The sequence below is a fragment of the Macrosteles quadrilineatus genome, unplaced genomic scaffold (assembly GCF_028750875.1).
Source record: "Macrosteles quadrilineatus isolate MER2022 unplaced genomic scaffold, UCM_ALF_1.0 Scaffold_8__2_contigs__length_117827958, whole genome shotgun sequence".
Classification (NCBI taxonomy): domain Eukaryota; kingdom Metazoa; phylum Arthropoda; class Insecta; order Hemiptera; family Cicadellidae; genus Macrosteles; species Macrosteles quadrilineatus.
In genome coordinates, this window is record NW_026542601.1 from 8,419,385 (window position 1) to 8,435,581 (window position 16,197).

A 16,197-nucleotide genomic window follows, 5' to 3' on the forward strand; every position below is an offset into this window, starting at 1 on the left:
CGAAAATTAAGAGATTTTAGTTTGAGTTTGAGCTTACGTTTGTACAAAATTCAATCAAAATTGCATCATTATTTTTCGAATTATCGTGCTAGTAGGAATATAAATATAAGCAAAATATAAACGAATGGTCTTTCTGGCCTCGAAAAACTTAAAAAAACCGGTCCTGGGTTTAGGTTTTACCAAGAAAATCCACAGTGTTAGTCTCCATATGGGAAATTCGCAAAAAAGTAGTTCTACGTTTATATAGAAATATGGCAACCTTAAAAAGAGTAAAACTTCATACTGTATTTCCTCAAATAAAATGTTTTTTTTAAGCTAGTTAAACAAACACAGTTGTGATGTAAAGAACCATTGAACACTTCGGAATGACATTTAATAATGGGTAATATTTGAGAGCGAAGGAAACGTACTCTTTTACAGATTTAAACAGAAATAGTCGGACTCGGACTCAAATAAATGACTACGGTAAGGGTGGATATCTCTCACACCTTCAAACAATCACGTACAAAGTTAGGTGACACTTGTTAAAGAGTTTCCACAAGTTAGTTACCCGGATTGGCAAGACTTTGCTTCCAATATGTTTCCTGTCAAGCTTACTTAGATTTACACTTTCTCTAAACCTTACGAATCTAATTTACTTTGATCTTATTTGAATATTTTATTAAGTTTATCTTATATATTTCATGCATTCCTAAAGCGAAAGCCTATGAGAACTTTGTAAAATGCACATATTTATTATTATTATTATGTATATAATTAATTTTCTATCTGTGCTAATTGCTATTTTCAAAAGAAATTTACATATTCTCCCGTTTCAGGACAGAATTTAGTATTTATTTGAAAATCAATAGCTAAACCTTGAACTCAAACTAGCTCAAATATTCTAAGGTTTTTACTTAAACTTTGCAGCTGAAAATCAGTTGTTAAATATTGACAAATAAATATCTGTTTCAGTGAAAGTTAGACGAATTTAACGAATTCTAACACAGTAACATCAATCATAAAGGCTAGAGCTAAACTTTTAAATACAACCTATAAATCATGACCTACAAGATGTAAATTATGAATGAGCACTATGCAATTTGCGACACGCCTAAGTAAATGTTAAAATATGGATATAAAAAGGCGGTTCAACAAAATCAACAAGTCAAAGTTTGACATTTATGAATTCCTTAATTGGGTGGATAGGTGCAAAATAGGCTATTTTGTGAGGGATGCCAGTGGCTACAGACTTTAATGAACAGACGAATTGATCTTTAATCCACATGCGTTGTAGTTCTATTGAGTTATAGATCATTATTAGGTATTGTAATATGTGGGTAACTGAATCACTATGTAATTTATGAGTATTTAGAATGCCTAGCTAACAGTCTCTTTGGGCCAGACCTAAGTGTCATGTGAACTAGATTATCTCAATTATTGAATAATAAATAGTTTTGTTGTACTTTCATAATTCCTAATATTTATATCAATAAAACATTATTTATATATCAATCTATTTATATGTCGTTTGATGAACATACAAAAAAACAAAATATTGTAAAGGTAAAACTACTGTTAGATAATCCTACAGTTAAACTGTAAATGTCAGCAAAATAAACGAATCATTAGGGTTCAGTTTAGTTAAATGTTAAGGACGCTTGTTTGATTCCCTCTGGACGTGAGAGTGTTCCAATTGACTATCGAAAGCTTATTTAGACTGAGAGTTAATTTTGCCAACCAAGCTCAAGCTCTCAGCACCATTAAAAGATTCTGTGATTTTAAGGATTATTGATCATTGGGGATTTATCTCTTTAATATTGGTATTACTGGAATATAATATCAGTTCTGCCATATGATGTGGTTATTCTTGGTGATTTATGGCTTAAAATAGTTTTTTAAGTGATCTAAGCTAGTTGTAATGTATGGTTAAAGTCTTTGAGACAGTTGGTTTTTCTTTATTGTTGTATTCATTTAAAAAACAACCATGTAAAGAATTTTAGTATTTTGGAATTATTTTATTCATAGCTCTTCTTGTATTTTAATATTGTGATCTCTGGTCTTTAAATAGAACAATACGGAAGGTAAATAAAAGAAACGTCTTATAACACTTAAAACATATATTTACGCTTATACTGTTACTCACAAGACGGTAAATATACAAAAAAGGTGGTATATTTACCGTCTTGTGAGTAACAGTATAAGCGTAAATATATGTTTTAAGTGTTATAAGACGTTTCTTTTATTTACTTTCCGTAAATTTAATAACACGTACAATGCTGATCAAGAAGTTATATAGAACAATAATCACGACTTCAACTTGAAGAGTTTGATTTGAGTTCTTGATAAACATTTAGAAAACATTACTAGAAATTGATGATGTATTAAATTGTTTATTTAAATATTGATATGTTTTACTCACCATTACCATAAAAAAAATACCTTTCTGACACATTCTGTATAAACTAATAGATGTAAATAGTTGTTTATACAAAGAACAAAACCCTGGTAAAGAAGTTACAAAGAAGGTAGGGAAGAACAACAATAATGTTAAAATGAAAGCAACAAAGCCCGCCAAACTAGAAAGTCTTCTCATTTCCATATTCCATTTGTCACCACAAATTACTCGAAGACGAAACAATAAACAAAGGAACCTGGTTAAAAGGAGTTTGACAAAATATTTACATTTAGATTCTGACAAGTACGCAGAACGTCGGCTTTGTTTTATTTCAAACAAACCAGATATACACATTTATGTAGACTTATATCAGTCACGAAAATATATTTCTGGGTAAAGTAAGCAATTAACATATCATTGACAACCTGAAATTAAATTTGGTTATTTAATCGTTTGAAAATCCTACCTCAATTGAGTAGATATCACAATTCACCCTGAATTTAAGTGAAAAGTTTATATAAGAATTTCTAGTAACATAGAGTGATTATATGCACGTAATGTTAGAAAGGCCTATACTGGTTATGCAATCTATTTGTTTAACAATAGCAAAAACTCACTATTCTTTCGTTGACAAAGTAACAAGTCATCTATCAGAGTTAGGATGACATGAAATGATGGATGAGATTTTGACGATACAAATAACCATTCTTCAACGTTTGCCCAATACTGCTGGCGTGATCTATTTTACCTCGTTTTTATTCCATAATAATAATTGCAACTTATATATTGATAAACTAATATGTCAATAATCAATAAACTCTTATGTTACCTTCTTTGTTAAAAAAAAATTACGATACGTAAATCAACATTAGACTAAAATGTTTTTTTCCATAAGTTACTTTTAACTTTTTGTCCCAACTACCTTAGAATCTCTTCTATTTTTTTACTGAAATTATTGTAACTCCAACATAACACCATTATTGATTCGAAGGCCAGCACAAAGTTTTTGTTCAATCATATTGCAGGAAATTCTTTTCACGTAATGTGAAAATAAATATTTTTTATCTAACAAATAATAATATTCCGTAAAATAACCTAAGGCAATGAATCTAGATCAAATTCTTTTTTGGTTTGTACTGTATGTGCCCATTGCATTGGTGTAGTATTTTGTTTCAACCTATTTCAACCTAATTTACGTAGGTCATATGTGGCGTTGTTTGCCCATTTTGTCGTTATAAACAACATTTTTTGAATTTCTTGAAGATACTTCTTATTGCATACCTAGAGGTTGATTGGAACCTCCATACCAACTCCTCAGTTTTATGGCTTGTAGTTTTTGAGGTTTAGTGATCAGTGAGTGAGTGGTATTTAACTTTTATAATTATAAACAATAGAGGAAATTTAACTGTTGTTACAGTTTTTCAAACACACTTAATAAGTCTACATGAGTGATCAGAGAATCCAACTGCATTCAATCCAACATTGAGTATGTGAACAATATTTAGTAGGAAATTAATAACAAACATGCATTATAATAAAAGGTCAACCAAAGGAATAAATATTTTAGGCATTTGTATGAATTATTGCCTCTCAAATCCTCTATGTAATTAAAAGATCATCCCATTAAATAACTAGTTACATTCTTATCAAGTTCTTAAATTATAGTAAATAAACCATAAGAAGATGCACAACTGAGTTAATTTAACCATTATCATTAATGGGTGAATATATAAACTTAAACACTTCAGAACAATAACAGAAACCATGTAGTATTTTAAACCAGGCTGATCTTCTAGAATTGATTACATACAAATTGTTTAACTGTTATGCTTATTATTTTGAGGAGCACTGTTAAAAGAATTAGCTTCTCCTAGTGATTATTCTAAAAGAATAATCTCCAGAAGCCATAATGAAATTATGAAGTTTATACAAGGAAAACGCCTTTAGTCCAAGGTAAAGCAAATCTGCCTGGCGGATGAAGATAAGAGATTTGTTCATTCAACTGAAATATGTTCGAGTAAAATCTATTTTATCAACAATAATAAAATTAAATTGCTTTAGATTTACAAAAAAACTTTAATAGTAAGAAACCTATAGTAAAAAGACATATAATGATTTTAAATAATGTTTTAGCTTAAAGGACTATAATCATAAACAACCAGATTTATCTATAATAATAAATATATTTATTCACGTTTATATCTTTAGAAATAAACTCTCTCCCTTGAAACAAGTAGTATTGTATAACGCATGTGTAAACCGGCCTTATGTCTAGGGTCAGACGATGAACGCTCATTAGATATAGTTCCTATACCATCCACCTCAACAAGGGCGTACGAAAAAATAACGCCTACGGTAAAAATTATACCCTTTAAAATAGAATTACTTGACAAAATAAGCTACCATCGCTCTGATAACAAATCAAAATTTACTTACTAATGACATGTAGAATATAGATTGAATACAGAGGTTATTCTGTGCCAATTTTATATTTTCTTTCTTTACAAATAATTTGTAATACAAATTTGTTGCCCTGGAATAATAACTTCCAGTAAAAAAAAAACAACACAATTAACCTCTATAGTCAAAACATCGTTATGTTTTATTTGCATTTTTAAACGATCTAACCGTGGTTTTAGTAATAAGTACCCCACTGCATCAGAGCATACTATACTAACTAAATTTCTAGTTTTCTCATTAAATTTGCATTACAATCTTTCTTGAAACAGGTCAGATTCATACATATTTAAATAAAATAGAATACATTCTTAGGTTTTCTAATACAGAGAAGGTAATAAAGTATGTTTTAAGTGAATTGTGAGTATAAAATAAAGCGTTTGTAAGTTTTGATCAAAATATATCTACAAACAAGCAAGCTACAGCAGTTAACTTGTTCTTTACGATAATAACATAGGTACGGATAATAGCTTATCTTCCAAATAAAAAAGTGACAATAATAATGCAAAAATAATAGAAAAATATTTGTTATAGTAAAGTTCTATGAGTCAGTTACGTACAATTAAATTACATAAAATAATATACAACATTCATTGTGTGCTGTTATTTTTCAGGCAGTTTTATTCACCCTTGTAAAGTTTATCTCATCAACTTGTTTATTGTTAAACCGGATTTACAACAGCTCTGAAACTCCTAAGACCAAACTAACCCTCTTAAGATCCAGGTTTTATCACTCTTTATCGCTGCAAGAAACATAAACTCCCCTGTTAAACAGCTGCTTAACTAAGGTAAGTTGTTAAAGCTTTTAAATGAAACTGCGTTAAATAGGCACGGTTTAAAAGAAATACAAATACTTAATCTATCATTAACAATATGGCTGTCTTCATCATCAAAACACATATTGTTAATTCAATTCACACGTTGTTAGTTCAATTGTTCAACAAATTTTGCCATTTTCAGTATGAGTTGAAAATATGAGCAGTGTGTATAGCTAAACAATTTTAGAGCAAAGTTATAGGCCTATTTCACTAACACAGTTTTTAATTCTTAGTGTCTGCACCTTTTCCAAGTACTGTAAGATATAAACAGAAATTAAAGAATTAAAAATTTAATATTATGTTAATGCATGTTTATACTATATTTTTCACTATTATTCATTATTTAAATACAAATCTAGAATAAGTATGACAGATAAATAAAAGATCATTTGTGCTTGTATAAGAACAATTACAAATCCCTGGTTAGGGTATTTAAATAATTATGTCATATAATTTTATGAAATATAATTTTAATCCTTAATGGTGGATGCTAAATGTTGAGGATAAGAGACTGAAATATTTAGTTAAATAATATATTGGCAAAACAAAAATTGGGAATAGTAAAACTATTGTAATTGTCAATATGCTTAGTACTTTTTCAAAACTTTTAAATGTTTCCTCTATTTTCATACAATATACGTGCATGAAAAGGTTAAGATTCATTCATTTTATTTTATCCATGTACAGCATAATCTCACAATGATAACAACATTCTTTTGAACCAAACTGTCGAACAAACACAAACAGTAAATGTGTGGAGATTTATAAGCAAGAAACTTCACTAGAAATTTCAGAAAATTACCAACAAAGACTATTTGGTAATGCCTGGTAATTAAAGCAATAAATTGGCTTCAACATATTTTCAAATTATGAATGTAAAAGCTTGTTGTGTAAGAATATATCTATACACTTTACTTACATAAAGTTATTTAATATCTGTTGGGCATTGGCTAAGTCTTTGTGGTACATGACAATATGAAGACAAAGAATACAAAAGAAGTCTTACAACAATCTGTCCGGACCATCACAATAAAGGGAACTAATACAGTTTGGAAAGGTTTTCTTTGTTTTGTGAAAGAGAGTCGACGGGTTTTTAAGATGTGCTGCAATGGCAATGTTTATAAACTCTCTGCATATTTTTTCTATGTGCATTTACGTTGTTATATATGTATTTCTATTATAACTCTATGTTTATAGTACTCCATTTATTTTATAAAAAAACTACATTTACCACTATTTTATATAATTTCAAAACTGTTCGAATCAAAAAAATCACCAAGATATAAAACCCATTGAGTTATGAGGAGGTATACTTAGATTAAATTCAGAGCTTGCTCAATGGAAGAAGAATCTCATTTTAACAAATCGTAATTTATTTTTTTACAACTTTCTTTATTTTTTCTTCTTGATAATTCCGGTTGTATCAGCTGATCACATTCTCGTTTCTTTACATCCATATTATTTTACAAATTAACAAAAATTACAATGATAAAATCATAAACCAAAGATATTATTATCTTTTAGGTTTGTATTATACATTTGGGATGGATTAATTATTTCTATATTTAAATTCATGTATAATAATCATATTATAGAAATCTTAAGTATTTTTAACATTTAAAACTATTAGAAAAAAATATTGGAGATACAAAATTGGGAAAAATGAAAGCTTGACTGTGCACTTTAGTAATCTAGCCTATATATTCTACGTAATCTGAAGGGAAGTGTCCATAAAAACTTAATAGGGTCTGGGACACACAGTACATTTCCCGAGGGTAAAATAAGACTGGCAAATCACTTGAAAATTCATGGAACAAAGAATTGTGAATGTTCCTAAGCTGATTTTTGCATGTAAACACATAATGCTCATTTAAAAGAATTGTTGCTGCATATATTATGAAACTATTGGTTATCGGCCCACCGGAATAGTTCTCATTACAGGAAAAAGCTGTTTTGAAGACGGGAGGTCATGGTGTATGCATGTCGTTTGAGAATAATTCTTTTTTGTGGGATTACTTAATATGTGTCACATAGTTATAATAATTTGTATTTTTCTAATTTGTATAATCATTATGTGAACTATTAGGTAGTTTAATGCAAATGTGTTGGTCAATGTAAGTTTATAATTGTGGAATTATGTTGATATTTAAGTTTATAATTTCTTAAAAAAATGAACCTGAATACTAGAAATTGGAAAATACAAGTAGGTATTTAACTTAGATGTCAATATCAGCTTCTGGCGTCAGAGCCATTTGCGACTTTGGCTCTTAAAGTGATGTTTTAAATGCAATTATTTAGATTTGTAGTCATACGATTTCCAAAACATCCATAACAAAGTGAGGAAAGTTAAAAGAATCAATGTTGTTTATATGTATTTAAATTAATCAGGCGGCATTGATGTCAATAGGTCTTTTCTCGTACTAGTTAAGTAGACAGAATTATCCTAAAACCAACGAATTTGATAGAATATTAGGTTTAAATGTTTTACTTGTAAAATTATTTGGCATCATTTCTGGAAGCCAAGTGGTTTTTTTTATTATTAGCAAGATAATAGATACACTTTAACGTGTAAAAGATTATATTCATTAAAATTACAACGTGTTTGCAGTCTTATATAGTAGTAAAGTATTGAAGTATGAAATAAAATGTTTTTTGGTGTTGTTTATTTTATCATTGATTATTGACAATAAGACTTTTCATATACAAACTATAGATCTGTTGTATTTTGTATTGCATATATTTTTATTCATCTTTGTATACAATTTATCGAGGATTATAAAATTTTATTTAAATGTCAATAGCACTTCTACATACGAAGTTTTTTTAGCCATTTCAGTTCAGTTTCTAGAATTTAAAGGTTTCTCATAACAGCATTGTTTACTTTCATGATGGCATAGTTTTACTCATAACAACATGGAACGGACCAATGAGGTTCAAGGATTGAGGAGAAGAAGTAAAATTGTGATGATTTGAACTTTTTTACGTTAACACTATCTGTACTCAATCGTTGCGTAAACTACTATAAAGAAACTACAAATATGTCCACACAACTAGTCACTATGGCCCCTGAACAGATAATGGGTCCTCTCTTAGCGTTTTAATTCAGATTTTGATTCTGGTTCGATACATTGTACGTCATTAATGATATGAAAGGCATCCATATATCTATCTATAGAAGCCATATTACTGCTATTAATTCCACCCCGTAGTGTCCCTAGATTAATTATATACTAGCTATTGGCAATTAAGGTAATCACAAAGCTTATAGTAATAGTACAATACATTTCAGCATATGGATGTTTGTTTAAACTAGGTAACGATTTTAACAATCGATCGTTCTTTAAGAGCCATGAGTTTTCAAACATAATTACAAAACAGTTATTTACAGCATAAATATGCTATTCAGTAGTTATATTACAGTAGCTAATTTAATAAGAATTTTTGTTTACATTTTTGTACAGAATTAATGTATTCATCTAATATTTTAAAGCCCACTCACTCGTTGTGGGACAACTAGTTTTCTTGTTACAAAAACACTATTATTGGCTTAATTTAATAAAATATTATTTTGATTTGATTATTATTTTACAACTTTTTATCATTATTTACAGATTTAGTAACACACTTTCTTATAAGAAAGCATCCGATTGAATTTGTCGTTTGACTTTTACTCTAGACAATAAAAATCATAAAAATGAAAATATTAACCACTAATGTTGGCAATTAAGACTAATTTGTTGCCGTTAGCAGCACCACAAACGAAATGAAAACAAAATATACGAGGCTGACGAGGCAAAAGTTTCTGCAAAAAAGTTACTTGAACTTTCTATTCTAGTCTTCATTTGTTTTTATGTTTTTCATCAACGGAAACATAAGTTAATGATTTTATATACTCAGCTAAATTATACAGTATTTAACATCTTTACCCACATTGCTCAATAATTGTTATAACTTATTTCATTATAACTTATGTAATAAGTCAATATGAAATGAGGAATTTGTAGATTGATTTTTTGTTAACATAACGCGTAATTAAACAGCTTATTCTGATCATTAGTATGTAAATATATACTTTATAAAGTTCTAAAATTGTATTTTAGAGTTTAATTTGTCAGAAAGTCCTTTCGACATCCACCGAAGTCAGGGTATACCAGTTCTCAAGTCTGTTGTTGCCTTTAATTTTGCTAGTCAGAGTTCCCTTGGGCTTACGTACGCTATTTCTTAACTTCAACAGCTTAGTAGCAATAGTTACAGTCATTTCATTAATCTAGAACCCTAATCTATTTTTATTAGTAGTTAAAGCTTATTTCCGAAAATTGCAAGAGTTAAAATATTTCTTTAATGCCGTTTGATTTGAGGCAAATTTATATGAAATCTTTATTGATTTAACACTTGTCAACAGTTGGTTCTAAGACAAACTGACGATTGTTATAATAGCTTCATTTCATCTATAAACTTAGATTTTGTTGTTGCTTTTGAAAAATCATAAAATGATCTCTCCGTTTGACTGGCTTTCACCACTCTAGAAGCAATGCCAGTGTAATAAAGTATACGGTATGAACAGTTTTTATACAAGTTGACAATTCCAATAATTCTATTTTATAACAGTGTTTTATTTGCATGGTCAAAATCAAATCTAGTCACTGGTTACTACTTGTAGCTCAGAGTTAATACTACTTATTATTACTTATAGCTTGTCGACTACCACTGTCCTTTTAAAAAGAATCAGGAAAGAACAGTTGTTCTTTGGATAAGTTTCATACGTCCGAGAATCCTTATTGTAAATTATATTGTTGAGATTAAATTAACGTAAAATATACTTTATCAAAAGAATTAAGTTTTAATAAAAAATATATCAACAACAGAGCTTCAAGCTGTTATAATAAAACATTAATTCCATACAACATTCATTCATTGATTCCAAATATGTTTTCGTTGTTAGATTGAAACAATGGAATAAAAGCCACAGAATCCCTCACAATGTCAACCCAAACAATGGAGACATTCTGCTGATGAAACGTGTGCACATCTACGTTAATTAGTCCAGGTCCACACAATGAAGCAGAGCCACACAAACACCATAATTAATCAGCAGTGAAGCAGTGTTGTCAACTTTGTAGAAATACAAGCGTCACTCACAGTTCTGCCAACAAAGTTGCTCTTTATGAACGAGTATAATACATGATTAGGCCTATATTTGTCTATTAACAGAGTAATACTGAAATCTTATTATCTTTAACTACCTTCACATACATCTGTCATTACTTTAAGTGTCATTAGAATCATTTTTCCGGATTATTTTACTTTTAAAATATTGGTCACACCTGTATTTTATAGCAGGATCGAGTATTTAATGTGATAGTTCATTAATTAAAATAGTTTCTTGGAGTTCTTTTGAATGAATCTAAGGTAGACGTAGTATTGTATATGGTATTTAAAATACCTGTAAAAAGAGTAGGCCTATCATCAAATACTGGCACATTCACTATAAGTTATGCGACACACTGTAATATATATATAAAACACAGAGTTAATAACACTGGTAACTGGCCAAAAAACACATCTTACCTTTACTTAATGTTGCCTTGAGCTCCCAAATCTAACAACATTCACACATATACAACATCACCACTAAACATCACCTGTCAGAATGATTTGCCTGCTCTACTTAAAGCAAATAAAAAGTGCATGTAAGTATATCAAGCCAAAGTATATGAAAATGAAATTACTGCCAACACCTCCCGTTACAATCTAGTGACAGCTAAAAAATCGTCCCACTAGATTTAAAATCATTTAAATTGTTTACTAAGCAAACTGAAAAAATATGTTTTTAAGCCCCCTGGGATTACTCATTACTATAACCTAATTAATATCGGAATTGAAGTAGTTTAAGGATTTAAAGAATACCGGAATATAAACGTTTTAAAATTAATTAATTATAGCAAACCCCTTTCAATCCTATTTAAAATAATTACGTCAGCGATAACTCTCTTCAGCTTCTAACCTCATTATATTAAGCAAACTGCTGATTCTACTCTTCAAGTTAAACTTCCTAAGTCAGCGCAAAATGGAACCAGCTTTTTGCCTTGGTTCTTCACAATCAATATTGTATGGATTTACTGCCCGAGTTTTGTTATCTTAGTGACAGCATAAAAAACCTATGAAAATAAATCTTGAGAATAAAACCTAAAGAGGTATTTATTTGCTCCAACTTCTCTTTTTATAGATATAAAAAAGAGAAACCGATTGTTACTTTTCTTGAAATGTTCTTGTATTCATTAAATATTTTTTGTAATTTTTATATTTACTTCTTCTTCAACTTTCAAGAATTCCTCTTCAGGTGGCAAAAAATGTCCTTATCACTTAAGAAAGTCGTCGAATCACATAAGGCACATAAAGTCAAACCAACACCAACACGAACGTTGAAACATAAAGCGGGTCATTCACAACGAGTAAAAACGAATAAAATACTGTATGGGGAATGATGCGTCACGACCGGATGGATGTAGAGTCAAAAAATAAACTTTTGATGAAGTGATCATGACATACATTGCAACCTAAATATGACTACTTGAAATTTGAAAGTAGTTGTGACATTTAGTATTACATTTTGTTAGTTTACATTTTTAGTTTACATTAGTTTAAATTTTTTTGACATTTCGTATTACATTGAAGCAGATACTTACACAAATTCTTATATTCAAGTAAACAGGAAGTTCAGTAAAATGAGATTTGAATTGTTTATAATTTATGTTTTAGTGTCTTATAATTTCAAAAGTTCCTTTTGGGGGATTGATTACATGCCCCTCGCATAACTCATTTCCTAGTTTTTTTTCTTATCTTACCTTTCTTATATCTACCTGAAATAGTTAAGAACAAATTAATGTTGTAAGCATAAACTGGGCTTTTTTATTTCCTTTTTTTACCGTAAATTAAATCTGGAAAATGGTGCAAAACTAATTATAATAGTTATGCTATTTCAAAATTTTCACTGTATGTAATTGGTGTTTTTGTTTAATAAAAAGTTGTTTAACTTTGATAGGTAAAAGAATAAAAATAAATAAAGTGAGAAAAAATAAGAAAATCACGAAATCGAAAACAAACAAAACACAACAAACTTGAAAGCCTTTTCATTTACATATTCCATTTGTCACTTCAATTGTTCCAAGAAGAAACAAATGAACAAAGGAAAACTGGTCAAAGAAGTTTGACAAAATATTTACATTCGGATTTTGACAAGCTAAAAGACTGTCAATTCTGTGTGACATTGCAACATCTTCAGCCATCTTTGTCGTCAAGGAAGATTATATCTAAATTATAAACTAATTGGACATATAAAATAATATGACCAGTAACCAGAAGTAATGTTCATAGTTATATACCCATTAAAGTGTTCTTCAATTCGATACACCTCTCACTTCGCCATCATTATAAGTACTACTATGAATTTTTTTAGCTTTTGTAATATCTTGTAATATTGCTTTCAAGAAAATAAATTAATTCTCATTCTTATGTATTTTTTATAAATCAATGTAATTTCTTTTATTATTACTTATAATACATTTTTTTATTAATTGGTTTTTCCTGTAGCTTTTCTTTTTTTGTGTATCAATAATTAGCCACAGAGGTCTTGTTCCAAGATATAAAATTATAAACAGGAGTGATTTAGAGTAATAGTGAGGGGGTCAATGTATCGTTGAGCTATTTAGGAAAACTGGCTGCTTAAACCTTTGGGAGGTTCTTAAAAAATAGGGTATATTGCATAGTATTTTAACATTTCTAACAAAAAACTACAATTGTAATCAAATTTACACAACGATTATTCTTAATTAGATAGCAGAAACCAAAAATTCCATTCAACAAAATTATCTTTGTTGCAATGCTTTTGATAAACACACAAAGTTTTATCACAATAGTTAGGATTACTTTTTTACTTAGATAACATTCAGACCATTCAACCTATAACAATGCCTAGTTAATCGAAGGTCATTTGTGACGTCATTTGTCCTTTGTGTCAATTAGAACAATAGAGATAACGAAGCTATTGTCATAGTTGGAATACAATCATTCAAAAAATATATACTTTTGGGATTTATAAAATGTAATTTTTTCATGCATGTATGGCCATTCAAAGAACTAAAATGTAGTAACTTACCCTGTAAAAAATAAGTAACCAAGATACATTACAAATTTTGCAATTGATCAAATATTACACTTTGTGTATTTTGAATTAAATGTTAGTTTCAAAAAACTAAAAAAAATCACTTTGATAAAATTGTTACAATTTCGTATTTTCGTAAAATACATAATATTTCAGTAACATCCAGTGGCTTAAGCACATTGAAAAGTTGGTTGGACAGATTACCAGTAAAAACAATGAATATAAATTATATACAGTATAATATGTATTATATTACTTACAATAATTCTAGTTATATCAGTAAAACAAAGTTTCACTCCGATGTACTTACTTACTACCACTAAAGTATAAATATTGAGCTTTTCATTGTAAACCAACACTCCTCATCGCTGCACCATCTACTAATAAAAAAACTAACATTATTAAAAAAAAAACTTTCTTGATTTTAATTACTTTAGCAAGCATTATTAAGAGATGTAGTGATTCACGAAACTACTCATAACATGTTATAACAGCCTCGTTACTACAAGGTAGATGAATATTTCTACTTGTAGTAGTATTTTTTTATTTTATGCACTGCGTTTCCATGTTGTCTATTTTTGAATAAATATAATAAAATATAAAATATAAAAATATAATATAAAATATGTTTTAGTGTAAATTCGAAAAACATTTGGTAACTACAAGCTAGATTTTTTTAAGAATTCAGTTTCTAAAAGTGTTTTGTTCCCGTGTAGAATTTCAAGTTTATTTCAACAAAAGTTTCCTTGTATTCAAACTCACTGAATCTTATAATAAAGCAAATTGTGATAATACCTTCACAGGGCTAAACGAGATTATGAAGTTTATGCAAGGAAAGCCCATTTTATCCAAGGTAAAGTAAAGCTGCCTGGTGGATTGAGATAAGAGATTTGCTCATTCAACTGGTATTTCAGAGTACGGGATAAGTTTAAAAGAAATAATTTATCTAAAAAATTTAAACAATGTTAAACAGTTTTAAAATTTTCACTGGCACGATATTTTACAATGTTTAAAACATGTGATTAATTTAAAAGTTATCACAAGTCAAAGAAAATAAAAATATAAATGAGCAGTAAGCAATGTGTTTTTCTATTTATTTTCTTCCTAAAAATAGTAGTAAAAATATATATTTCAACAAAAATATACATGTGAATAAAAAGCCAAGGCCCCAATCTAATATTTTTCTAAGTAAATATACAGAAATATCCTTTTGGTGTTTGGGCAATCTTAGAAGGAAGTTTCATTTTATTTTTTTGAAAGTTTTGAATGTCCCCCATAAATGGGGGATTTTGGGGGCAACTCAAAACTTTTAAATGTAAACCCCTATCAAGGGACACCTATTTTTGAAGTGTTTACAAAAACCTAAAGATTGGTGAAAACTTTGTCAAATTTCAAGATATCTCTATCCAGAATGGTAGCCCGTCAAAAGTTCAAATGTAGTTTTCCATCCCCTCTAATTTGTTTCTAAGTAAATATTCCAGAGTTAGTCTTTGGGTGACCATGTAGCCTTGGAAGGTAGTTTTATTTTGTAATTTTGAAAGTTATAAGTGTTTATAAAAAAGGGGGGATTTTGAGGGCAACTGATACCTACAGATATGAGTGATACCTCATTTTGAAGTGTTCACAAAAACTTAAAGAATTATGAAAACCAGAGTTCGACATCTCTTCTCTAGCCAAAACGGTAGCCAATTTTACTAGTGCATCATTTTTTTCTTATTTTTTTTAAGGGTGGACTTCAATACATTTGACAAGCTACCATTTAAGATAGAAAGGAGATTGCGAACTCTAGTTTTCACTATTATTTAAGTTCTTGTAAACACTTCAAAATGATGTGTTACTTGAAGGGGGCTTACTCTTAAAAGTTTCTAGTTGCCACCAAAATCCCCATTTTTTGGGGGATATTTAAAACTTTCAAAATCATAAAATGAAAATTCCTCCTAATATCGCACGACAACCAAAAGGATATCTCTGTATATTTACTTAGAAAAATATAAGATGGGGTGTCTTGACTTATTATTCATCATGTACATCTAGACTAAGACGAATTACATGTTTTGAAGTAGTTTAAAACGTACAAAAATGTAAAAACACTAATATGTTTGCACTTAGTTTAGAAAGGTTTTATTTGCCCTTGTAAAGCTTATCTCATCAACTTGTTTATTGTTCTACCGGATTTACAACAGCTCTCAAACTTGTGAGAACAAATAAACCCTCTTAGGATCTTAGTTTTATCTTCTTCATTGCTACAAGAAACATAAACCCTCCTGTTGATCTGCTTAAGTACGGTTGTTCAAGCTTTTAACTGAAACTGTTTTAAGTAGGGTTGTTTTAATATGTATTTAAAATTTAGCACAGTTTCCTAATCGACTTACTTTGTCCTGTTT